We start from the raw sequence: 24,753 nt of genomic DNA, 5'->3' as shown, positions 1-24,753 counted from the left end.
ATCATCATGAATCTCAGGGAACGGTGCAGTGTGCATGTTTCCCAGATGAGGACCACAGAACCAAGATGTGAAAACCCAAGCTCCACGCTATCACTGTGGCCACGACCGAGGTGCCCCCACCGTGGTTTGCCGTCTGCTACACCCTAGATACTGTCCTGTTCTTTCAGGGCTTCTTCCTCCTGTACCACCTGACTGTCCTCTAGACCCGCCTCCTCTCATACCGGCTCCTGGGGCTGTTGGAGCAAAGTCCCGGAGTGGGCTGAAAACAGCGGGTGCTTACCCTCTCAGAGTCACAGGAGCCCGGCGCCCCAGTCAAGATGTCGGCAGGTCCAGCTTCCAGGGCTACTGGCGCTCCTTAGCTTGCACAAGTGTCACCCGACCCCTGCCTCCGTCTGCGCGTGGTGATCCGCCCCCCGGGTCTCCTCTTCCTACACATTAGGGTCCAGACTAAGCCACGCGACCTCATCGTACCCAACAACACCTGCAGAGACCCTATGCCACCCAAGGCAACGCTCACGGTGGAGTGACCAGCACTCCCTGTCTCCGTCCCGCTACACAAGTGGGGTTCAGCCAGCAAACGTGCACTTGTTTTAACCACCATGTCTCATCATTGTTTTTAACTGCATTCCTTGTGCAATTTTACCCCACAGCCCAGATTTCTAGCTCGTATAAAAGGACCATACCTGGAGATACCTGGCCTGCTCGTCTACACGGCACCATCGTCCGGGGCTGTTGTCCGGGACGAGCAGTTGTCCTGGAGACGTCAGAGGACTTTAGATTTCCACCCAGCCATTCCCTGCGTGCCCCTGAGGCCACATGCACACCATCCGCCATCCTCACGTGGGACTGCTGCTTTCCTTTAACAGCGTTTGCACACCTGGCCCACTCATGTACCCGCCTGCTCTGCAGCCTTTTGGGTTTGCACCCCTGCCCCAGGCCACCGTGCCAATGTTCTTGGTGTGTCAATAGTTCAGCTGCTTCACTTCCTCCTTCCTCCTGCATGGTACAGGTGAGCACAATTCCCAAGTTCTGCAGGAAGGCCTGCCACCGAAAGCTGTGAACCTGGGCAGAAGAGTCTATGAGCTGCCTGGGCCCTGGCAGCGAGGTCTCCTGTCGGAGGCTGCCTAGGAGGGGAGGTCAGTCTCTGTGACTTCCCATACACATTGCCCACATTGCTCCTCGAGCAGCTGGGCTAAAAACAAATGTTTATCTCATGCTTGGTTTTTGTTTGTTTGTTTATTTCCCCATGCTTGGTTTCGTTGTTTCCTTTTAGTGCTCACCAAGAGTAGAGACACATGCCAAACCAAACAGGTTTTGAAGAGCTGAGCATCATGGTTCTCCTTGACATTAGCGCTTCCCCCAGAGCACGGGCTCCATGAGAAACCAGAGTGAGAGGCGGAGCAGTAAGCAGGCATCCAGCAACTTTGTGCAAACCATGAGGGGCCTGGTCTTCGTGACCGGGAAACAGCAGAGGTACCTGCCCTGGTCAGGGGAGCTGCTTTTGGCGCAACCCCAGGCAAAGCTGGGCTGCAGGGAGCTGCCCGGGGAAACATGCAGGCTCCTCGTGGCCACGCATCACAGCCCCTCCAAGAGGCCACGGACATTCCTCAGTTCCTGTCCCCCAGAGCTGAAACCTTCGTGTCCCTTTATTTACATCGGTATTCCCTCTAAATCTCTAGGCCCAGCCAGCCCGTGAGATGCCGACAGGTAGAGGGTGGGAGAGTCCACTCCCCTCTGTGCTTAAATGGCTTTGGAGACACTCTATGTCATTGGACCTTTCTGAATCAATTTTCCTATTGGTACAAAGGGCGATAACTATTATCATGCAGGTTATAAACAATATAGGGATATTTTACAAATTAAATAGCATTTGTACCTATGGTGGTAGGTACTGTTACCAACTGTGAAGCATCTGAGCATCTACCTACCCCCCAGCTCACAAGCTGCCCAGCACTGCTTCAAAGTGCTGGTAGGAGAGTCCAGGCAACTGAGTCGAGATGAACAACAGCTTGTTATTTGCCAGAGTCTCAGCATTTTGCCCTGGTTGCCAGAGGGCGACACCAGAACACACAGCTGGTCACAGGAGGGAACCCTGAGTGTAGGGCACCCGAGCCTTTTATAGCAGGCAGGGAGGGCCCATGCTTCTCCCCGAGGGAGGCACTGTCACTGCCTCCCAAAGCTGGAAGCCAGCCTGCCACTCCCCATCCTCTCATGCTGTTCACTGTACAAACATCTTGAAAAGGTGGTTTCGAACAAAGCCTTTGGTGCCCCCCTCATGGGAAGGGCAGGAACGTAAGGAATCCATTAAGAACTGTCTTCCACCAGAAATTCAACCTGATCCCATGAGAGCCTTCATCTTACGGGAAATGCAACCGTTTTGTAAAAATGGGTATTTAAGCAAGCATTACTTATACTGTCAAGTCCTTTTTAAATATAGACTCTGATGCTTATTAGGTAGACAGGCATAGAACCTGGCTCTTATCTAAAAATCAGAATAAATACCCAGACTTAGGACTCCTGTCCCTGACACTTAAGCCAGATGTGGTCTTCAGATCCATTTTCCTTCTTTGATGTCCTGTCCTGAAATAGAACAAAGCAAGCAGAACAAAACAGAAATAGGGCATCCACCGCAATACTGGGCTAGACCGGCTAAAACTGATGTGACGGTGGCACTGGAGGTGTTTCTCACAACTGTCGTTGTTGCCTAATTCACCTTCTCAGAACGGTGGTGATGGAAGGCCCCTTCCAAATAGATGACTTTTTATGCTGAGTCAGTTTGGTTTGTAAGAAAAAGAAATGAAATCCGACAGCTGCATGAAGCAAGGAAGCATTTCCAATAGTGTCACTATTTAGAACATGTTTCTCCCTATTGCTCTCATTCCCATTACTAAGAAAAATTTCTGCCCAAAGAGCTGTTGTTTTGTGAGTTATGGTGACTAGATAAATCCTAAGAAAAAACAGTTTGCCTTGTCAGCAGCGTCCACAGCAGAGGGCAGGTGCCAGTGCCACGGGCCCTCATGTCCTGCCCGACACTGTCTCCGCGCCACCCAGTACCTGGGTCTCCACCGTCCCAGCAAGTTAAACAATCGGCTAGTTACCTATCTGTACTGATAAACACAAGGTTCTGTGATGAAACCTGCCTGTTTACGCCAAGCTCTGAGTGAGGCTCTGCAAACACCAGCATGCTGCATGCCCTGGGAACTGCGAGCCGGCCAGGGCTCCCCAGTGTCACCGGGAACTGCGAGCCGGCCAGGGCTCCCCAGTGTCACCGGGAACTGCGAGCCGGCCAGGGCTCCCCAGTGTCTCGCCACCATCCTCTCAAGACCTCAGCACAGAGGTTTGGCGCTCAGAGGCCAGTGTGCAATGGGATTTGAACTGAGGCCCAGAACCCAGATTTGAATGTTATTCTTTTATCCGACGGGAATAGAGGAGGACTTCCCTTTATAAAGAAACTGACATGGAAGAATTCTCTAAGCCAGCCAAATACAAAGGCTGACCAGGTAGTCCTTTGCTGGGCGCTGTCGGGGATCCTGCATGACAAGGAATGAAGCATGCTTCTGGGTCCACGAGCTCCCATCCCCGAGGAATGATGAGCTAAGTACAAACAGCGATATGAATCCTGGCATGTCAGGGCTTTGCAGGATCATGGTCTAATCTGAATTTTCTAATCCACGTCACTGGATCCTTATTTGAAAAAATAGACATGATCTTAAGATGCTGGTACTAGAAATCCTAGAATGAAGGAAAAGGCACAACCTGCCTGATGACTCAAAGTAACCTGGGTCCTAGACCAGGAAAAGGACAGTAGAAAAAACTAAGGACCTGATGAAAGTATGGACGTTAAGGTATCACCATGTGTCAACATTGTCTCATTAATTGTAACAAACACACCATTCCAATGTAAAATGTTAATAACAGAAACTAGATGTGGGGGTATATGGAGAATGGTCTGAACTCTCTTTGCAATTTTTCTATAAACCTAAAACTGCTCTAAAATAAACCTTTATTTAAACTAATTTTTAAAAATGAACTGAGCCGAGTCTCATCCTCCATCGTGGGTTGTGAGGGAAGCTAGTGGGTGTCTCTCGGCAATACAGAAACGACACGCAGACATGAGCATGCGGATATATTTTGGGGGTTGCGTGGCCCCAGGTCAGAAGCCCTTTCCCCCATGAACAGAAGCCAGAGGTTCCGGGGGGCCTCCGGACGCCCGACGGTGACAGCGAGACACAGACAGCGCCAGGACGTGCTCTGCACCTCTTTTCTGGGCCCTGTTTGGTTTTCCTAGCTCTCTGTCTCCTGCAGGCACACGCAGGGTAGATCTCCACGAGCCCCAGGAGCCAGCCGGTTCCACTAGAAACCCGTCCAAAGTGGTTCCTCGTGGCCTCCGGGTAACAGCCGTCGGCTGCCTCCACGTCCCTGGGTAGGTAACCTCTACAACTGGTGTTCGGCTAGAGGAGCGCCTCCAACCGACTTCCCTGCCGGGTGACAAGGGCATTCAAATTCCCAAAACAGTGACCTGTAATCGACCCTCCTGGGAATGTTTCAGAGGATTCTGGTCCCGATAGGATATGATTGTTTGCCTAATGCATATTATCCACCCACCACGATTTTTGCTGGTGCTTTTTAAATACGTATTTACGTCATGAAAGTTTTCTTCTTAGATAAAGTGATGCCTGTTTTTAGAAAATATGGTCGTGAAATGTTACTCCACCTTACTTGCACTCTGCAGGCCTGTCTGCTAAAGCCACAAATTGAAGTGGCAGCAAACACACACAATCGTGTGACCATGTAGGAATATCTGGGGCTATCCATATGTGTACATCGTGATGTTTCTAATACGCGTATATCTGTAAAAGGAGAAGACAGGACTTCCTCAAAACATGTAAGCAGAGCGCATCCCAAGGTCGCACATAGTTCCATACACACAGCACGTGACGACGTGCAAAGCCAGCGCTCTGGAGCGGATCTGTGTCTGCAGACAGCGGATCATCTTTCTCCTACAGTCGCATCCTCGCTCGGAAACCCGATGCCGCGTGGTGGACTGGTTCACCGACTGTGGCCATCGTGTGGCACAGACATCGGTAGACCAGCAAACACAACCTTGTGATATCGAAGTCCACGTTGACAATCAAAAGGCTGATATGTATCCACGTCGTCCAAGGAAAACCACTCTATGTTCATTTCTCTGACAGAAAAACAGAAGGTCAACATGAGTGCTGCCATTTTGTTTTGCTCTGAGTGAAAGGGTTGTCCGGAGGTATTGGAGGAAAGCGGGAGCCCACCAGCCCTACACTCTCGTCTACATCATGAAGTTCACTGACTTTTGTAGGGCAAAATGCCATTTTCTGCCACTGCCCACCTGCAAGTTTTAAAACCCAAACCTAGGTGACAGCATTGGGTGGCCAGTTCCATGCGTGCATAAGCTCCCTGTGGCACATTTGGATTTTCCCAATCGGATTGGGGAAAACAACCTCAGAGCAAGGTGTCGGTAATGTCTGGGAACTTGTGGACCTTGTAGTGCATCCCCAGGTGGTTATCAGTACACATTCAGAGTCACCAAGTATACAATAGTCCTCCACGTGGCTCAAATTCTATTGTCCATCAATAATTTGAGGCACACAGAGATGACCAGGTTCCGTGTTAGTAACTGCAGACACAGGCTCAGCCTATCCATCTCCACCTCCCTGCCTGGGCATCCCCCATCCAGTACAGATGACGGCTGGTTTCCCATATACCAGGCTTGGACACCCTGGGAAAAGACAACTCCAGGGAGCCCTCACCTCATCAAGACATCCTGGGATGGCTTTGAGGGCTCCCTACATCGGTCCTTGAACCAGAGCTCTGAGTGGGAGTGACGCCAAGGGTGGGGGACACCCCAAATCAACATATGACCCAGGTAACAATGCAGGGTTTGTTACACGGCACCTTGACCAGCCCCTTTGCCTTCATTACTAGCTACATAGCTTGACTGGGGCCCCCCTATAAAGAAATTCTAGAGCTGCCCCACTTGAGAGAACATTTCAGTTATAATCAGGCCTTCTGACCTCTCCCTGAAAAGATCCCGGTAGGTTAGATTAAGGGTCCATGTGCAGGATTGCTGTCTCAAAAATGGTCCCAGGCAATTCTGACAAAATTGGACCATGCTTTGAAAAGCAGTGACCATAGGTGGTCCACACTTTAGAACCTGAGTCCCAGAGCCACCTAAATATGGATTCTGGAGATCAAGGCACTGGATCTAAATCATCAGGATGCTGCCCAAGTGGACTACGTATATGGAAGCCCTTGGCCCAGCTCTGATGGAGACGTGAGGCTAAGACAGATGGTTAGAGCCCAGAAACACTCAGAGAATCTAGAAAAACCATTTGCCCTGATGTCTCCAAAGATGAATTTTAGGATATGGTTGTTGAATATAAGGTTGGCTTTAATGTAGAATGGTCTAAATATCATCTAATAGTTTACTTACAAGAAACTTGAACAAGTTTAAAATGATAAAAGAGGGCACCTGGGTGGCTCAGTTGGTTAAGCGACTGCCTTCGGCTCAGGTCATGATCCTGGAGTCCCGGGATCGAGTCCCGCATCGGGCCTCCTGCTCAGCGGGGAGTCTGCTTCTCCCTCTGACCCTCTTCCCTCTCGTGCTTTCTATCTCTCATTCTCTCTCTTTCTCTCAAATAAATAAATAAAATCTTTAAAAAAAATAAAAAATAAAAAAAAAATAAAATGATAAAAGAGATAAAGGACCATCAACTTAAAAATATTCCCTTTATGACCAAGGACAGAAACAAAGCAAATGTGATGTCAGGAGCACAGATATTGGAATCAAGCTAGGGATGCACAATGAGAACCTCAGTGTGGCTGGTGTCTTGATAGGAAACTTATGTCCAAAAGATCAGCGATTATACTAAGTTCTCACTTAACAGCTACTGGGGTTATTGCTACAAATCAAATTGTGCAGCCCAGTTTGGGTACACTCTCAGGAAAGTTCCACTAAGGATAAACCAGCTGCCCATCTCTCCCTTGGCATATTAGGCTGTTGGTTTCCAGAGTTGTCACAATGAAAAATAAAATGCTTAAGGCCTCAAGAGCTGCTTTTAATTAAATTGCCAAGTTTCCCTTTGGGGGTTATCTACAAATTATGCTGCTTTCCTTTTTATGTAAAATGAGCAATGTTCCATGGGAAATGCCGTGAAATCCAGTCCTCTGTAGGAGCCTGCCTGGAAGGGTGTGGACACATAGGGATCACTGTATTTCCTGCTGTTGCGTTTCTGTGCCCACGAGAGCCGCAAGAGGCCACCCAGCAGAAGGGGGGTCTGTTGTCACTGGGGTGACTCAGGTAGAAGCTGAGTCATGGGTCAGAGAGGAAAACGTGCAGCGCCCTTCCCAGCGCAGATCTAAGGCTGTTACTGTCGAGAAATGCGAAGTGTTTTGGAAATCCGAAGTGGTCCTAAAATTTATTTGATGGTGAACCTGACCTGAACTAAAGTGAAGCCACTTATGGGACACTGGCGTGTTTGTGCCTGTGGGTCTTGCACGCTGCATGCGTCCACGCACACACAGGCACCTGCATATTCTGTGGTTTGTACACGTGCTTCTCCGTCTCCTGCTCTCTCTCTCTCAAATAACTAAGGGGACAAACAGGTACCACTGCAGATGTTATGTGGCAAATGCTATGTGGACCAGGCTACTTTTCTAAAATCCGAAAAACCCTGAATTTCAAAGTGGAAGATCTCAATATAGGGAGGGACATTCTGTGTTATGGATGCTGTATGAATATCCGTGACCAGCATTGTTTATTAAACAGAGCATCCTTCCCTTGCTGCTTGCACAGCTGCTTCGGTCATAAATTGAGCATCCAGATGAAAAAACTTAAACTCGAGCTCTGTGTACCCCATGCTGAACCAAAACCTCAATCCCAGGTGAAATGTAGGCATAAATGCAAGAAGTAAAGTAATAAATCTGCTAGAAAATTCCACAGGTTAAAATACGTTTATGGGCCAAGAGAAGGTTTTTCAAAACTGAACATAAAAATTACTAACTGAAAAGGGGACAAAATGATCAAAATTAAGGACTTCTGTCAATCAAAAGATTAGGAGGCTAAAAAAGGCCAGCATGGGCGAGAGATGTGGAAACAGCGCCAACCGGCTTCCCGTAGGATGAGGTGTCATGCTCTCCCTCCAGAATAACTAAAACACCTGCAAAGCATACCCGAGAAGACCCTGAGGGTGGGAGGAGGCAACCAGCTGGGCAGAGACTTCCCCGAGCCTCCCCAGACTCAGAGCTGAAGAGCTGACCGCCCAGAGAGTGTCGGGCAGAGACGGAGAAACCCCCGGAAGAGCCGCTCTCTCCAGCCCAAGGACCAGGAGAGGGGCTGCCCGGCAGGACAGGCAACTTCTGGACAATGACCACCCTCCCCAGTGGTAATGTGGACACCTGCCCACCTCGTGTTGGCTGTGACCCCCGGGGACAGCCGGAGCCCCCACGGCCTGGCGGCAGCAATGACCGCCCCCACGCAGGTGCCAAACGAGGCCGGTGCACACCTGGACTTCCCGCTGGGCACAGGTGAGGCAGTGCATCCACCTGGGCTGCTGGCGCACAGCCGGGCAGAGACAGCCAGGCACAAGGTCTGAATAAGGTCCCGATGCTCACAACGTGATATGAAGCCGTCCAGGCTTCAGTCGAAAATCACTCGTCCTACCAAGAACCAGGAAGGTCTCAAGCTGAATAAACGTCACCTCTGAGATGGCAAAGATGATACAAGTCCTGACACGGATGTTATCGCATCGCAGGAAAAGATGCTGCCACAAGAACTACAGGCCCACGAAACGTTAAGTGAGAAAACCCGGCAAAGAAGCAGAAGACACAAAGAAGAGCCGAGCAGAAGCTTGAGAACTGAAAACACTGTGACAGGCACAACAGAAAGCTCAGTCGGTGGTCTCAGCAGCAGAAGGGGACAGAGGGAAAATCAGGGAGGCGGCAGCTAGAACAAGAGAAGTGACCCCATCTGAACAGCAGAGAGAAGCGACTGAAGAGACGGAACCTCAGGGGCCGGCGCGGCTCTGACGGAAGAGCTGAGGCTCCAGGCCGCGGAGCCCCGAAGGGGAGGAGAGACGGGGCTGGCTGAAGAAAACGCTCCAAGAAATAGTAGCTGAAAGCTGTCCAAATTTGGTAAGGTACAAACCTACAAAGAAGCTGAGTGGACGAACCCCATCAACAAAAACCCAAGTCCACACCAAGATTTGTCATAGACTCGTGAAAATTAAAGACAGAAAAGGATGCCTGGGTGGCTCAGGCTGTGAAGCGTCTGCCTTCAGCTCAGGTCATGAATCCCGGGTCCTGGGATCGAGCCCTGTGTCGAGCTCCCTGATCACTGGGGAGCCTGCTTCTCCCTCTGCCCCACCCCACTCCTGCTCTCTCTCTCAAATAACCAAATAAAATCTTTAAAAATAAATAAATAAATAAATAAATAAATGAAAATGTTCCCACAATGAAATTTCACTTTAAGAAGATTTCCCTTCCAATTTCCAAAGTAATTCATGTTCATTGTAGAAAATGTGGTAAATACAAACAAATAAAAAAGGGAAAATGACCCCAAAGCCCATGACTGGCTTGTTTTGTTTTGTTTTGTTTTGGCTAACATTTTCATGTACTTCCTTCCTTTCTTTCTTGATGTGTGTACATGTTCACATACAAACCACCACACAGCGAACCAGGATGGTGTCACACTGGACCCGTTTTGTCTTGCCTTATGATTTGAGTTTTGAAAACGTGGGGTTGCTGCCTGTTGTTCCAACACTGTTCATATGGGATCTTCTGTGACACAGGTTTTGGGGAGCGAGATGCTCCCTGAGTTCCTGGGACCACAAGGGAGGTCGTTGGTCCCTAAGGGTTCCATAATGAGGTGGGGACTCGACCACAGGAGTTAAAAATACAAGTGTGGCTCCCACAGGGCTGGCCAACAAATAAAATGAGTGTCCCGGTCTGATACGTGTCTTTGAATATCCTTGTGATGCCTCTACTTTTTGAGGACAAAATGCTGAAGGTGAAAATTTTTAAATTTATACAAGGAAACTGCATTTATGTCCATAGGTGGCTTTTAAAACTTAAATACGTCTAATAATAGTTGTTCTGTCCATAGGAGTTTGTGTTCATACTCGAACTTGTGTTGCATTTTAATTCTCTAGGAAATCACTTGAAACAGTGTGGCCTCTTGCAAAAAGCCATGAATCCAGCCTGTGGTTTTATTTTGTTTAATCTCCATCTTTTCACACCATCTTTACTTTGGGGAAGGAAAGAGCTATCAACATATGTTAATATGTTTGTGTATCACACTGAAAAATAATTTGGGTGCCAGTCTGTATCCCACAATTATCCAGCTTTCAGCGGAGAACAGGTGAGCACCCTGCCCGAGGCTGACAGGGGCCCGGCTCACCTGGACGGGCGGCTGTGAGCTCCAAGCTCCGTTCTGGTCCCCGTGCCTCTGTGTGATGGAGCAGTCGTTTATACGTGTCAGTGGACAGAATCAAAGGGTGATCTGAATATGTTCCAGGCAATTTCTCCTTTTGTTTTTCTTAATTCATGAGTATTAATATTCTTTAATGAGGATTTTTTATTTTGAGGGTTTTTTGTTGTTGTTTTTGGAGGGAGCTCTGCTTCCCTCCTTTCTGGAGTGCCGAGCATTAGCAAACTCAGACTAACGGAACATATGCCACCAAAGTGTATTACCAACCCTTTATAAAGGGAAGAGGAGGGGCAGGCTCGGTGTGCACTCTACTCAGAGTGGATATTGCTGAGGTCCCAGGGATCTTGTGGAATGTCAGCAGAGGCCAGTGATTATCATGTCGATCTGACGTCCTGTCTCCCAGTCTCTGTGTCTTGTAAAACAGAGCTGATGTGCAGCATAGTGCTCAGCCTACAAACATCTGGCCTAAAGAAATGACAGGCGGTGGCCTTGAAGAAGCATCAGCGGTCAGGCTGAGTGGACATGGGGAAGCCGTCACCTCCGCGTGTTTGCTCTGTGTCCGCACTGGGCTGGATGCTTGGTGTGCATTCTCCCGCTTAGTCCTCAAATAAATCCTTCAAGTTGGGACTATTTCCATTCCCATTCTTCGGGTACAGAAACATACTCAGAGTTTAAAACCTGCTCATGATTGTTGTCTGGTAAGTGGGAGACAAGAGATCAAGACCCAGAGGACACGCTGCGGGGCATTAATTCTGGGTCGCTGAGCTGTCTTAGCACCTAAATTTAATGACGGCATCATCGTGCCTTAAAATACATCTGAAAATAAACGTGTCACACTCTCTGATGGGTGCTAAGTTTCTACCGTCAAAAATTTGTCCTAAAATTTTCAGTAGGAAGAGCTGAGAGTTATTATTTGTTATAACAAATATTTCTTAGGCACTTAGTAGTGTCGCCAGAGAGAACAGGGTGAATGAGATGCACGGAACGAGTAAGACAACCGCACAAACAGCAAAATACAAAGCTGACCGCAGTGTGAGAGGCGTCCTGCAGGTGCTGTGGGCGCACGGGGGTCGGCATCTATCGAGAGGCCGTGTGGGCGGCGGCCGTGGAACACCACAGGCTGGGGCCAGCGGACTCCACGTGTGTGGAGAGCCCACTTCCTTCCTGCACGTCTGTCTTCTTGAGGCATCCTCGCGTGATTGACCAGGACGAGGGGGCTCTCTGGGGCCTCTTATAAGGGCACTGATCTCACTCATGAGGGTCCTACCCTTATGACCCCATCACCTCCCAAAGGCCCCACCCCCTGACATCATCACCTTGGGGGAGAAGTTTAAACACATGAGTTTGGGGGCACACGGCCTTCAGTCCATAGCACAAGATTGTCATGAAGGTGATGGCATTTGGAACGGGACGGAGAAGATCCTGGAGCGTGCTGAGTGCCAGGACCGCCGGGAACAGGGCTTGAGGCAACAAGTCGGAGAAGACCAAGGGGCTGGTTGGGGGAGGGTAAGGCACGGCATGGGAGTCGGCTAGCAGAGGCCGGGACAGCTGAGGACCTGCTCCCACGCCCACCAGCAGCCCCGCGCCTCCCCCCCGGCCCCCACACGTCCACATTCTGGTGCAGAGCAGGGCCTGACGGCCAACGGAATATGACTGAGTTTGTGAGCGGATTGCCGGAGCTTGCCGCTCACAGTGTAACATAGCTCAGGTAGAAGTCTGTCCGGGCTGCATGCCCGTGGCCCGTCCTGGCTGGTGAGGAGCAGAGACTCCTTGGAGGGAGCCCGGTGCGGAGGGTCTGAGGGGACCGACCCGCAGAGTCGGGGAGGAGCCGCTGTGGGGAGGAGGCCAAGTGGAGGGAGAGGCAGAAACACTACTCAGGGCGTAAACTTCGTGTGCAAACAATTCTCCCAGCCCGAGTTTTTAAAGAAGCAATTCCTTTAAAAAGCCAAGAAAAGTCTAAATCACACACCTTTTCAACAATGGTAAGTGAAGGTATTTTACTGGTGCTTGTGCAGGGGGGGGTGAGCCCAAGACTGGCGCTCAGCAGCGCTGGTGCGTGCGGCCTCCTTCTCTACCAAGCCTGCAAGATCTCCTCCGAATGTCTTTGCCTTTGTTACGGCCCCACAATTTCCCGCCATTCCCAAATGGCAGCACTCTCGCTACCTCCCTGCCTTCGGATTACGTCCAGGGTGGGATGGGCCTCAGCGTCTGGACACAGCACTGTGTGGCCAGCCCCAGTGATCTCCCGGCGCGTCTCCTCCGGCTCCCGCTCTGGCTCACCCTGTCAGGCTCCATCACAGCTCCTTCTAGGTCGAGAGTGTAAAACGCAGCGAGGTGGCAGAGGCAAAGCCGTGGCTGCGATGGGCCTTGCTCACAGAGGAGGACGCAGGCTGTCCCCAGAGGCCAGGGCAGGGAGGGAGCGCTGATGGACAGGTGGGTAGCCCGCGCACGTCTTGTCCTGGGAGTGCCGTGCATTCCCTTCGAGGGTGGGATTCAGCCCACAGCGGTTGGGGGAAAGTCCACGGAGCCTCAGATGTCAAGGTAAGTAAGGCCTGGCCTGGCCCCCCTGCTCTGGAACCCAAGCCAGCCTGTCTGGACCAAAGTGCAGCCCGGCTAAACGTTCTCGGGGTCCCAGGGGCTTTGGCTCTGAGTCTACTCCAGCTTGACTGTAATAGACTAGGCTCCTAAAGTAGAACTGAGGATATTTGCAATTAGCCAGCTAAAGATAGAAAGCAAAGACAATGCAATGATGTGTTGTTTGACGCGTAGTAATAGCAGAATGTTAGGTTGTAACCTCGCTTTTCCTGATTTACATTAATATTGTAGAATCAGACAACATCTGGACTAAGTAAACATTACACTTTTTGTCATGAAATATCTAAAAGCGGCACACCAAACCTTTTAGTTTTAAAAAAAATGAAAGCCAGTAAAACATTTTTGCATTCTGACATCAAGGGAACTGTGAATGCATCTACGAATTCTTGTACACAATTAATAGGAGCATTTCATTTCGCCCTGTATAAACTTGCTCAGCTGTAAACAAACCGTCATGGAAATTGGACCAATACTAAGCTCATTGCCTGGACGTCACAACAAATGACGGCATCAGAGTAAACCGGAGCCTTGCAGATGTCAGACAGAAGGAAGGTTCGCTTTACATCCTCACTGAGGTATAAATTCTGTTCCCAAGAATTCAGCACATTGAATGTACGTCCAGTGGCTTTAGCGCGCTCACGGGCTGTCAGCACGAGCTCATTTTAGAAGGTTCTCTGCAGCCCCCGAAGTGCCCGGTGCCTGCTAGCAGCCCCACCGCTCACCCTCCCCACCCTCAGCCCCAGGCGACCACTGATCTCCTCACTGTCTACAGAGAGGCCCTGATTCTGGACGTTCCACCTAAGTGGAATCATACAACATATGGTCTGAGAAAATTACCTTTCAGTGGGATTTTGATAGCTGTATGCCCATAATAAGAATGTTTTTATACTGCAACTTCATTTGCTATTCCTAAGAAAAGGAAGCCCCATGAGAACTTGTCCAGGTGCCCAGATAAGGGTCTTCTTGTCGCTCTTGTATCTCGAGCATTTCTGTGCCCACGTGATGCTTCCCGACCGCCTCGTCAGGTCGCCCTCACAAACCGAGTGATGATGCAGGGGTCACTGCCTCCCTCGTCCACGTGGCGTGTCGGAATCTCTGTCGGGCTCCGTGATCTGCACAGTCAAGCAGGACCTGACACGTCCTAAGTCCCTGTCTTCCAGAGGCTGGCACGTGGCTTCACATAGAGCGCACTCACGCCCGCACACACTCCAGTGTCATGGCCCCACCCTACAGGACCCTATAAACCACTGCCCTCCGTGGAACTTACCACAGTGGTCTCATTTCAAAGACATTCTGTCTCTTGTATTACATACAGAATAAAGTCCAAGGAAATTTAACCAATCTGGGGAAAAAAATCAAGAAACTCAGGTTTTCAAAAAAAAAATCATGTTTTCTGACCAGCTTACAATTTTCATTTGCTGTTAACTGGCAATCTCTGAGGTCTGCCGATGTCCAGCCCACTGAATTCCTCTAGTGCTAACAATGAATGCAACCGTGCTTGCCCAGTCTGCTCCCTATGCTCACCGCAGAATTAGGACCAGAAATGCCCGACAAGTGTCACTCGTCCAGCCTCCAGGGTCCCTCCGGAGGGCTGGTCCAGGGGGTGGCACCGCCCGCCCACCTTTCATCTCAGGAGGGAGATGGACGTGTGTTGTTTGCATGTTTGCACAGCTCCCACCCTGCGGTTGGCTAAGCAAAAGCAGGCTCCACTTGGTCCTAAATATCTGCACGTGAGGCCAATGCCTCATTTCCCCGTGACAGTTTTTGGGTAAGGGGGTCTTTTTTGCTTTCTGATAATTATAAAAAGATGATAGCCCCACCCTAAAACTACTGTCTTTGTACCAGGCACTAAGCTAAATGCTTAAAATGTGTGCTGTCACTAAGTTCTCCTGAAAGCTTGGTGGGCGGGCGCCTCTGTCCCCACCAAGCAGGTGAGGAGGCCAGGCTTTGGAGGGCCGGTCAGCAGGCTCCTGGTGCCTGTGGCACCGCGAGGTGGGGACACTGGCACTGAGCCCGTGCCCTCACCACTTCACCATTCTGTCTGAGCACAGATTATTCTTGTGAGGGAAGAAGACTTTGTTTTTAAAAATGTTTCAGGGGCGCCTGGGTGGTGTAGTCAGTTAGGCATCAGACTCTTGGTTTCGGCTCAGGCCAGGATCTCGGGGTCATGAGATCAACCCCCGTGTCAGGCTCCATGCTCGGTGGGGAGTCTGCTGGACATTCTCTCTTCCCCTGCCCCTCCCACTCGAGCTGTCACTCTCTCCCTCTCTGAAATAAATAAATAAATCTTTAAAAATGTTTTAAATTTTATTCCCCTCCTTTTAGAAGAAAAAGAGTAGCGAGTGATTTTGGGGGTCTTTCCTGGAATTTTGTGTTCTCTGTTCTGGAGAGTGGGCAACTTTCTGAGGCCGGTTTGCATGGCCAACAGCACAGTTAGTAAAGCTTCTCGTGGGTAAGTGCTACACGTTGCTGGAAGTGACACTTAGATGTGGCTTCTTGCCCTTCGAGCCCTCGCTTTGTCCCTGGCGAGTGCGGGGCGAGGGCGTCTGTGTTAGGGCAACATGGTACCCACACTGTCACATGCAGCAGCGGCCAAGTGGAGGCCCAGAGCTGCAAGCACAGGGCGCCAAAAATGTCAGCTTTCATCCCAGAGAAGAGCCACGGACACGTACCGTTAGGACGCGCATCTCTGCATCCGTGATCGAAAGACAGCCGGTGCTCGCCGTGTCAGCCGAAACCCAGACTTTCATAACGTGAGAATTTCATGGAAACTGCCTTCAGCATAATAAGTACAAGTAATTTATCAGATAAAAGAATGTCAACAGCAAGTACGTATAATTGGTGTGGTGACAAATTGTACCTGTCCTTCCCAGGAAAAAGGGACACTGCTGTGCACAGGCAGGACGGGCAGGGTCAAGGATGGGTGCTTGCATTTTCCACACAGCTCTCAGAAGCACATGCGATCCTTTCAGAGGGTCGATGCAAATTATACCTAATAAAGTTATTATAGATAATTGCTGCCTCTCTCTGTTCTCCTGCGTAATCAGGGGTTTTGGAGTGGAGAGCAGGCAGTTACAGATGAGAGACGCCTTTAATTCTGAATTGGGGGCATCTCATGGAGCGCCCCTAATCTTCACTGAAGTCACAGATTCACTTTCAAAGATTCGTGACATCTTAGGGAATCGGAGGCCCATGGGACTCAGAGATTCGGCCAGCAAGGGTGAGAAGCGCAGCCTTCGGTGTGTCCTCAGGATCTGCGCACACCACCTCACACACTGGAGTGTCGCGGAGAGGCAGAGAGAAGGCACCTGCTTCCGCATGACAATGGCTGGAGAGCAGCGAAGGCATCACAGAATGAGGGGAAAATGATAGGCTGTAGTACCTTGGGCACAACACCACATAACGAGGTGGGAGGGCCATTCATTCCAACAGCATTTGTTGAGAGACCCCCTTGTGCCCACACTGAGCCCAGCAGCGGGGGTCCCTTGACAATCTCCAGCCCCTTGCGGCTGCGGTCAAGGCCAGGTGGCAAAATGACAGAGGCCAGAGAAGCACAGGGCTGTCCCCGGGGCGCGGAGGAGCCGGAGGGTGCCCCAGACCAGCCCAGCCACGGCCAGGTGGGGACGTGTCCAGGCCTGAGTCTTGAAAAATACGGCTAGATGCCCTGCAAAAAGCCAGCTCTGAGAATGCCGATGGGGGTTTGTCAGAACGGGGCACTCATCCCCAAATAGCTCTCGTCACCCAGTGGGTAATGTTCCCGCCAGGCCAGCTGTGGCAAGGCCCTCAACACAAAGTGGGTAAAAAGGGCCAGGGGGGCCGGACGGGTTTCCTCAGCCAGACGAGGTCGAGCCTGGAGCAGAACACGGAGAACAAAGCCGGGCTGCCAGCAGGGGTGATGGCGGTGGGGCGTCAAGAGGTACAAACTTCTAGTTGCCAAATAAGTCATGGGGATGGAAAGTACAGTACAGGAGTGTCGTCAATAGTAATATTGTAATAACATTTCACGGTAAAAGATGAGTAACGTATGGAGGTGTTGAATCACTATGTTGCACACCTGAAACTAATGTAACATTGTATGTCTATTATACTGCAATAATAAAAACATTTAATTAAAAATAAATTCAGGGCGCCTGGGTGGCTCAGTCATTAAGCGTCTGCCTTCGGCTCAGGTCGTGATCCCAGGGTCCTGGGATCGAGCTCCGCATCGCGCTCCCTGCTCCGCGGGAGGCCTGCTTCTCCCTCTCCCACTCCCCCTGCTTGTGTTCCCTCTCTCGCTGTGTCTCTGTCAAATAAATAAAAAAATCTTAAAAAAAATAAAAATAAATTCAAAAAAGAAAATATCCTATACACATGGGCCACACGGTGGGCTTCACAGTTTGCAATAAGCATACTCAGTATGAATAACTTCTCATTAAGAATTTCAGGGATTCGGGGCGCCTGAGTGGCTCAGATGGTTAAGCATCTGCCTTCAGCTTGGGTCATGATCTCAGGGTCCTGGGATGGAGCCCCATATCGGGCTCTTGGCTCAGCGAGGAGTCTGCTTCTCCCTCTCCCTCTGCCTCTCTCCCCTGCTCATTCTCTCTCTCAGTCTCAAATGAATAAGTAATAATAATAACAATAATAATAAAAGAATTTAAGGGATTAGCTTCATGTGCCTGACATGGTAGAGACAAAAATGAGATTTTCAATACAAGAGTGTATTTCTTCTAGAGCTCTCTTAAGAGATTTCCCATTTTTGTCATCATCAAGACTATGGTATTGTGTTTGGGAAGAGGTTTACTGGTGTAAAATTAAAGGTGGACAGACCTTGTTTGTCACACAGCTGTTGATACAGAACAGCTGTACTGGTCCCAAACCCCAACCAACCAAACGGGACTCCGAAGAGTCCACTTGGAGTCTAGTTTATTTATTCTTTAGGCAATGCTTTGAAACTCTCCGTGAGAAGCTAGTAATTACATTTTTCCCATTTTGATGGAATAGTTGAAATGTCTATGGTTCATTACAATAGTAACTGAATGCGTGGTTTAAAGAAAAGTAGGACTTCCCTAGATACATCGGTCTCCATGCACCTCAGCTGACCCTAAACAAGAGAAAGTTCTGCTCCAAGGCCTTGGGCTTTCCAGGGTACAACTGAAGTTGTATAAATGCCACGTGTGCACACACCCATTCACACACTTGCACACATGCTCACATGCACACACATTTTTGCGGTTGACTTAAATTCTTCTTTCAGAAAATGAAACACTGGAATTAATTCTGCACAAAATATATTTTTTAATTAAGAGCTTGCTGTAATCAATGTGAGTGCATCGTGTGGTAAAATGAATGAAAACCCTATTGTACTATAGTTGCATTTTTCTCCTTTTAAAACGGATCCAGGCTTCACACGTTAGGAGGGTAAGTTAGCCTTTCAAGAGGTGACACGTGGTGTTGGAAATCTCGTACTTTGGTCCATGTTGGGATGTTGTGAATTCAGATGCGGGGTAGAGAGGGTGGCAGAGCCCCAGAGAACAAAGCAAAGAAAGCGTCAGTAGGAAATAATGAGTGTTAAAATGGGTCTTTAACAATGCATTTAAAGACCGCTTTTCACAAGATTCATCTTTTATGGTAGTTTTTGTAAAAATTATTGTGCATTACAATAGCAGTCTTCAAACTTTTGTGCTCAGTGACCCCCTAAAAGAACTTTGGAAAAGTATGGATCCCTTCACTGGGCTTGTATAGACAGCTAAACGTTTTCACTGTAACCGTGAATAGCTACAAGTGATGCATTTTTAGCATGTTATATTTACATTTTAAAATGGAACTGTGACATCACCTTCTTAAAAAAGACTTTATTTATTTATTTATTTGGAGAGTGCGAGCAGGGGAAGAGCAGAGGGAGAGAGAGAATCTCAAGCAGGCTCTGCACTGAGCTTGGAGCCTGACACGGGACTTGATCCCATGACCCTGAGACCATGACCTGAGCCAAAATTAAGAGTTGGATACTCAATGGACTGAGCCACCCTGATGCCTGGGACATCACTTTTTAAAATGTATTGAATGACATTTAAATTCCATGATATGGTACCCACTGTCATCCACTTAAAAAATATATATAATGAAGTTCTTCTTTGACATTTGAAAATCTGTCTTTTTGCTAAAGTATACTTTTTTTAAACATTTCACTGAAAAGTTTTTATTGGCCTTTTGGATAGAAATGGGAATTTATCTGCCAAGGAGGATGATCCCATCACACACCTGCTAGAACCAGCACATGGCCTTCTCTTTGCTGAGTCTGTGTTTGGCCCCCTAGGCGCATGCTGCGCTTCTGCTGGGATGCAGAAACTGGCCCACCCAGCACCACGGAGAACTCCAGGCCACACCTACCAGTGCTTGGGTCACATTTGATCCCAGATCGATGTGCTCCTGGATCCCAAAGCCCAAGTTTCTAGCATTGGAGAAGTTATTTTTTCTTAACTCATACTCCCACACCTTTAGACTTTTCTCCTGATTTCTTCTGCCCTGGCCCCACAGACAATCTTTTCCTTTCTCCTGCTGCCAAAGGATCTGACAGCCTATCCAGCTCTGGAGAACACAGGGGTCTGGCCTCCAGCCGGGTCAGTCTGTCTCCATTGTCCCCCACACGGACGTGGAAGCAGAGCTTGTGGATGTGACGTTCCTGCGTGGGCTTCTCCTTGTCACCTTGATCCTGTGCTGTGCTGGAGAACAGGAAGAGCCAAAGCATAATTTTTGAAGAGGTCAAGTAACTCTCATGTGGATATGTAATGTATGTGTGCCAAAATTTCACAAACTTATGAATCAAGAGGAAGATCATGAGGGAAGATACAATGAGTAGGACCTTAAGACAGCCTCGGAGCATCTTTCAGGACCTAGAATTCATAGCTGTTAGGATCAGGTCACTTAGTTAGACACAAAAGTGGTTAATATCCTAAAGGACAATAAACTATATCCTTTGATGTTCTATTTTCTTCCTGGACCGAAATTATTTGCTCCTCTACCAGCAAAAACCTTCACGCAAATGTCTAATTTCACTAAGTTGGGGACCTCTACTAAATAGCAGTCAGTTGAACGAAGTCCATTTTCCCAGTCTTCGGGTGGCCTGTCCCCTTCCGTGAGAAGAAATGACATGCCAGCCTCCTTTCACCTTATGTCCAAGCTCGGGCGGTCAGTATTCTCTTTACTCTCACTCAGCTGGCAACTCTGGTTCAGAGGCTCAACATGGCCTTTGGAGCCTGGGTTCGAGTTCTGGCTGTGACCCAGGTCAGCTGCGTACCCATGGTGTGCCTCGGGGTCCTCGTCTGCGGAGGTGAGGGACACTCACGACGCGTCATTATGGCCAGTGATCACATGGTCTTCTATCCTTTCACTTTCTGCTTCTCCATATGAGGCCTCTTAGACCTCAGGCATATATCTGGATTTGGTTTGTAGTCCAATCTGACAATTTGACTTTTTATTGGTGTACTTAGTCGGCTTACATTTAATGTACATGCAGTGACATTCAGGTGTAACTCTACCATCTTATTGGTTTGCTCTTTCCTCCATCTGTTCTTTTTGAAAACTCGTTCCATGCCTTCCTAAAGATTATGCAAGTATATTCTCTGTCACTCCAGTCCCCTCCATTAACGTGTTATTATGCCTTCTCTCATTATTCCTTCAGGGACTGCTCAAGGGAAGTGCTGTCCCCATAGAAACAGTCCATACCTGCGCTGTCAGGGCATGCCCCCCTCCCGTTCCCAGATATTAGCAAGGCCCTGGGCCTCTGTAACAGGGGTTGCAAGCTTTCCCTGTAAAGGGCCACATAGGCTTTGTAGGGCCTCCTCAACTCCACCATTATAGCTTGAAAGCGGCCATAGAGAATATGTTGATAAAATAGCACGGTTATGTCTAAACAAACTATCTTTACCAAACAGATGACAGGTAGATTTTACCTGTGAGCAGTGCACTGACCCCGGCTTTATAGCCTCAGCATCTCTGGGTAGGGGTTGGGGGGGGGCATCTGGCTCCTGGGCTCCACTTGGCTCCAGTACTACTCTTCCTCTTCCGGTCTCTTTGAGCCTGGAGGTGATAATGGTTTCCCATCTACCTGTCCCCGGAAGTCCCTCCAACTGCTTTGGTTTTTTATTCCCACCCACACATCTGTAAACAGTTCCTCCACTAAACTCTTCAAGTGAATGCTGCAGCAGGCCATCCAGCTCCTGCAAAGACCCTAACGGAACTTTAGGCTTACAGCACGCATGTATTCATTCCACTGTGGCCCAAGTTGCAGCCAGCAGTTTGCAGATTGGCCTCCCTGCCCAGGAAGAGCCTCCTGCAGGGCAGACGCCATGTCTTAGTTATATCTGCATCCCCACCACACCCATCCCTCACCTGGGCACAAAATGGGAATGAAGAATCTTGGCTAAACTGACCTAAATTAGCAATGCAGAAATGGAGCCAGGAGAGGTCAGCATGTAGAAAAAAGACTTGAGGGGTTCTTATTTAAAGTGGGTAGGTTGTGAAAGAGAACTATCCAGGAGAGAGTGAGTTAATCGAGGAGAGCCAGAGGATTTGTCTGAAAGTTATCACAGAAGGGAAAAATGTAAGGACCTGGTGTTACAATGTTAAGTCTTCAGTGTGGTTGAGCTGTTGTGTTAACAGTGTCCTCTGTGGAGTGTGGTCGAGCACTTGGTGTAACAAATGTCAGCTGTTGAAAGAGGTGAATGTCAGCTGCTGCAGTGAGTCGGAGTAAGGAAAAGAATGAGCACAAGTTCATTTTGCAAATAGGAGGTCACGGCATCATTTGAGAGGGGTGTCCACAAAGTGGCCTGTATTCAAGCCACATAAAAAGCAGCGAAATAGCAAACTGGAACCAGAAAGTTGGAGCAACTACTCAAGAATATTAACTTTTTTAAAAATAAGTTTTTAAATGGAGAAGGTAATACATGAAAATAGTCAAGATGAGACTAGAATTTAGAAGTTTATGTTGAACACATTGCTTCAAACACATAGTCATAATGGATTTATAAATTATGGAAACAGAAAACAAAAAGACACAGCAGGGCTCGAAAACACCAAAGTTATTGGACCAGAAACAGAGGTGAGAGTGGCTCCTGTCGGCTGGTTTCTGGGGCTGGAAGTTGGCCACCGGAGTGGGCAAGGGGCTCACCCCACAGGCTTGGGTGAGGCTGTCCTACGTGGTGTAGGAAACTAAACCAAACAACCAACAAAACCCTGTTGCTGACAGCTGCCTAGGGCTTTTGAACACAGTGGGGGCTTAGGAGTACAAAGACATAGACCCAAACTGAAGACCAAGAATGAACACCACTGCCTGCAGACCCTGCATCTGACATGCTCTCCCTGTTATTGAAAGCCTTGACATGCCACGTGGGACCCCGTTCCGGGCTGAAGGTGGAAGCGATGGCAAGGCCACTGACTAGGGATGGGTGAGGAGCAGGAGGGGAAGGGGGAAGAGCCGCTATCTCCTGCCCGCTGCCCGCAAACCTAAATTCCAGGACATGTGAAGAAACCCAATGCTAAGAAAGTTAACAAATCAACAGTCAAAACATTTTCTTCTCCTTAGATAATTGAAAGTAAGAAACAAAAGACAGAAATGAAATAAGAATAGATGGATAGGAAAAAGGACTAATTAAAATCTTCAAAATAAAAAATAAAAGTCATTGAAATAAATACCTCAAACTATCACAAACAAAACGACCTCAAGACAAAATTAATAAAGGCTGTTTACCCATGAACTTGCAGCAAGGGAGCCCTTCTGATGTCACTTTCAAGGGTTTTAGAAAGGAAATTAAGTTTTATCACGTAGAAGGGGAAAAGTCTTGGACTGGGAAGCATCCTATTAAGGTGGGATTTTGGAGTAGAAGAGACTTCAGTTTGTCTGCAGGTACTTCTGACCGTCCTTGGTTGTCTGAAGGGGGCCAGGAAGCAGTTTGGGCAACTTCCAAGAAGACGGACTGTGGGATGCTAGGAGAGACAGGTGTTCTGCAGGTGGCTGCACCTTGGAACAAGTGGGGCCACTGGGACTCTTTGGAGTGAGTATCCTCTTGAGAAGTGACCCCATGATAAAGGTGCCTCCAAACCGACTCTCAAGGAGCATTAAGGACATGACCACCTACTGGGGTGGGTTAGAAGGAGGTCTCCAAAAACACCACTACTCCGTTAGCATTTCCCTCTTGGAACAGAAAATCTATTTGCCAAGACACATGACCCTTGAATAACTTTTTTTTTTTTTTTGAGAGAGGGAGAGAGAGAATGAGAGAGAGCATGAGAGGGGGGAGGGTCAGAGAGAGAGGTCGACCCCCTGGCGAGCAGGGAGCCTGATGCGGGACTCGATGCGGGACTCGATCCCGGGACTCCGGGATCATGACCTGAGCCTAAGGCAGTCACTTAACCAACTGAGCCACCCAGGCGCCCATGAATAATATGGGTTTCTATGGGGGTTTTTCCCAATAAATATACATGACAGTGCTGTAAATGCATTTTCTCTAACTCATGAGCTCCTCTATGACATTTTCTTTTCTTTAGCTTTTTATCGTAAGAACACAGTATGTTATACATACAACATACAAAACGCGTTCATCACCGTTTACTTTACCGGTAAGGCTTCCGGCCAACAGCAGGCATTGGAAGTCAGGTTTTTTCGGTCAAAAATTATGACTGAGGGGAGCAGGCACAGCTAACTCTGTCGGTCCTGGGTCAATTACATCGCGGACAGCTGGCTTTATTTCTGATCAGAAGAAAACCTCAATGTTAAAGCATGGAAAGGGTTCAGACCACACGTCCAAGCTGTGAATCAGTCACAGACTTTAACAACACGAGCGCGAAGTTGAGCGCTCTCTGGACTCGGCTGTTGGCCCACTCTTTGGAGGCACTGACGGGAACTGTATTCCGTCGGTGCGGGACAACGCCGCACACACCTGCGCGCAGGGGAAGCCCGACAAGGCGGCGAGTTAAGGGACCGGGAAGTCCCCGGCGACCGGGAAAGGCAGGACTCCGGGGCCCGCGGCCGCCGCCGTCCCCGGACACGCGCACCTGGGACACAGCCCCGGGCCGGCCTCCGGCGCGCGCCCACGCGCACGCGCACGCGCCCAGCCCCCAGCGCCCAGAGCCCGGGGGCGGGGCCGCCGGGACACACCGCCTCCGCGCGCCGCGGTGACGTCATCCGGCCCGGGCGCGCCGTGGCGGTGACGTCATCGGGCCCGGACGCGGGACGGAGCCTCTTAACGCCGCCGCCAGCTGTCGTCATCAGGCTCCGACGCTCTGTGAAGCGCTCGGGCTCCGGCGCTCGCGGGGCGGGCACGGCCGCGCGGGCGGCGCCTCAGCCGGGTTGGAGCTGAGCGGAGAGGGCGGGGAAAGGCAGCGAATCGAGGAGGGGCGGGAAGGTGGCGGCCGGAACATGGCGGAGCGGATCCCTCTGTACCCGGTGCGCAGCGCGGCCGCCGTGGCCAACCGCAAACGCGCGGCCTACTCCAGCGCGGCCGGGCCCGGGCCGGGGGCCGAACGGCCCAGCAGGTAACGACGGCGCCGACCTCCCTCCCCCCCGCGGCGGCCCTCCCCCCGCGCCCCGTCCGGGCCCCCCGCCCCCTCCCCCCGGCGGCGGGTCTGTCCCAGCTCGCGGGCCGCGCACAGTGCTCCGACTCCCGCGCGCCTGCACTCTGGGGGGGCGTCCACCCTGGGGAGAGGCCCCGGGACCCCGCGTCGGG

General features: G+C 49.8%; 1 pseudogene; it reads right to left on the bottom strand.

The window, feature by feature from the left end:
- Nucleotides 1–19,258: 19,258 nt before the first annotated feature.
- On the bottom strand, nucleotides 19,259–23,630 carry LOC112835254 (large ribosomal subunit protein uL5-like; annotated as a pseudogene).
- Nucleotides 23,631–24,753: the final 1,123 nt, after the last annotated feature.

The sequence above is a fragment of the Callorhinus ursinus genome, unplaced genomic scaffold (genome assembly GCF_003265705.2).
Source record: "Callorhinus ursinus isolate GAN/ISIS: 27379988/994484 unplaced genomic scaffold, GSC_fseal_2.0 scaffold11, whole genome shotgun sequence".
NCBI classification, from domain to species: Eukaryota; Metazoa; Chordata; class Mammalia; order Carnivora; family Otariidae; genus Callorhinus; species Callorhinus ursinus.
Note: the sequence above shows the minus strand (reverse complement) of the source record. Positions and strands in the feature narration are given on the sequence as shown.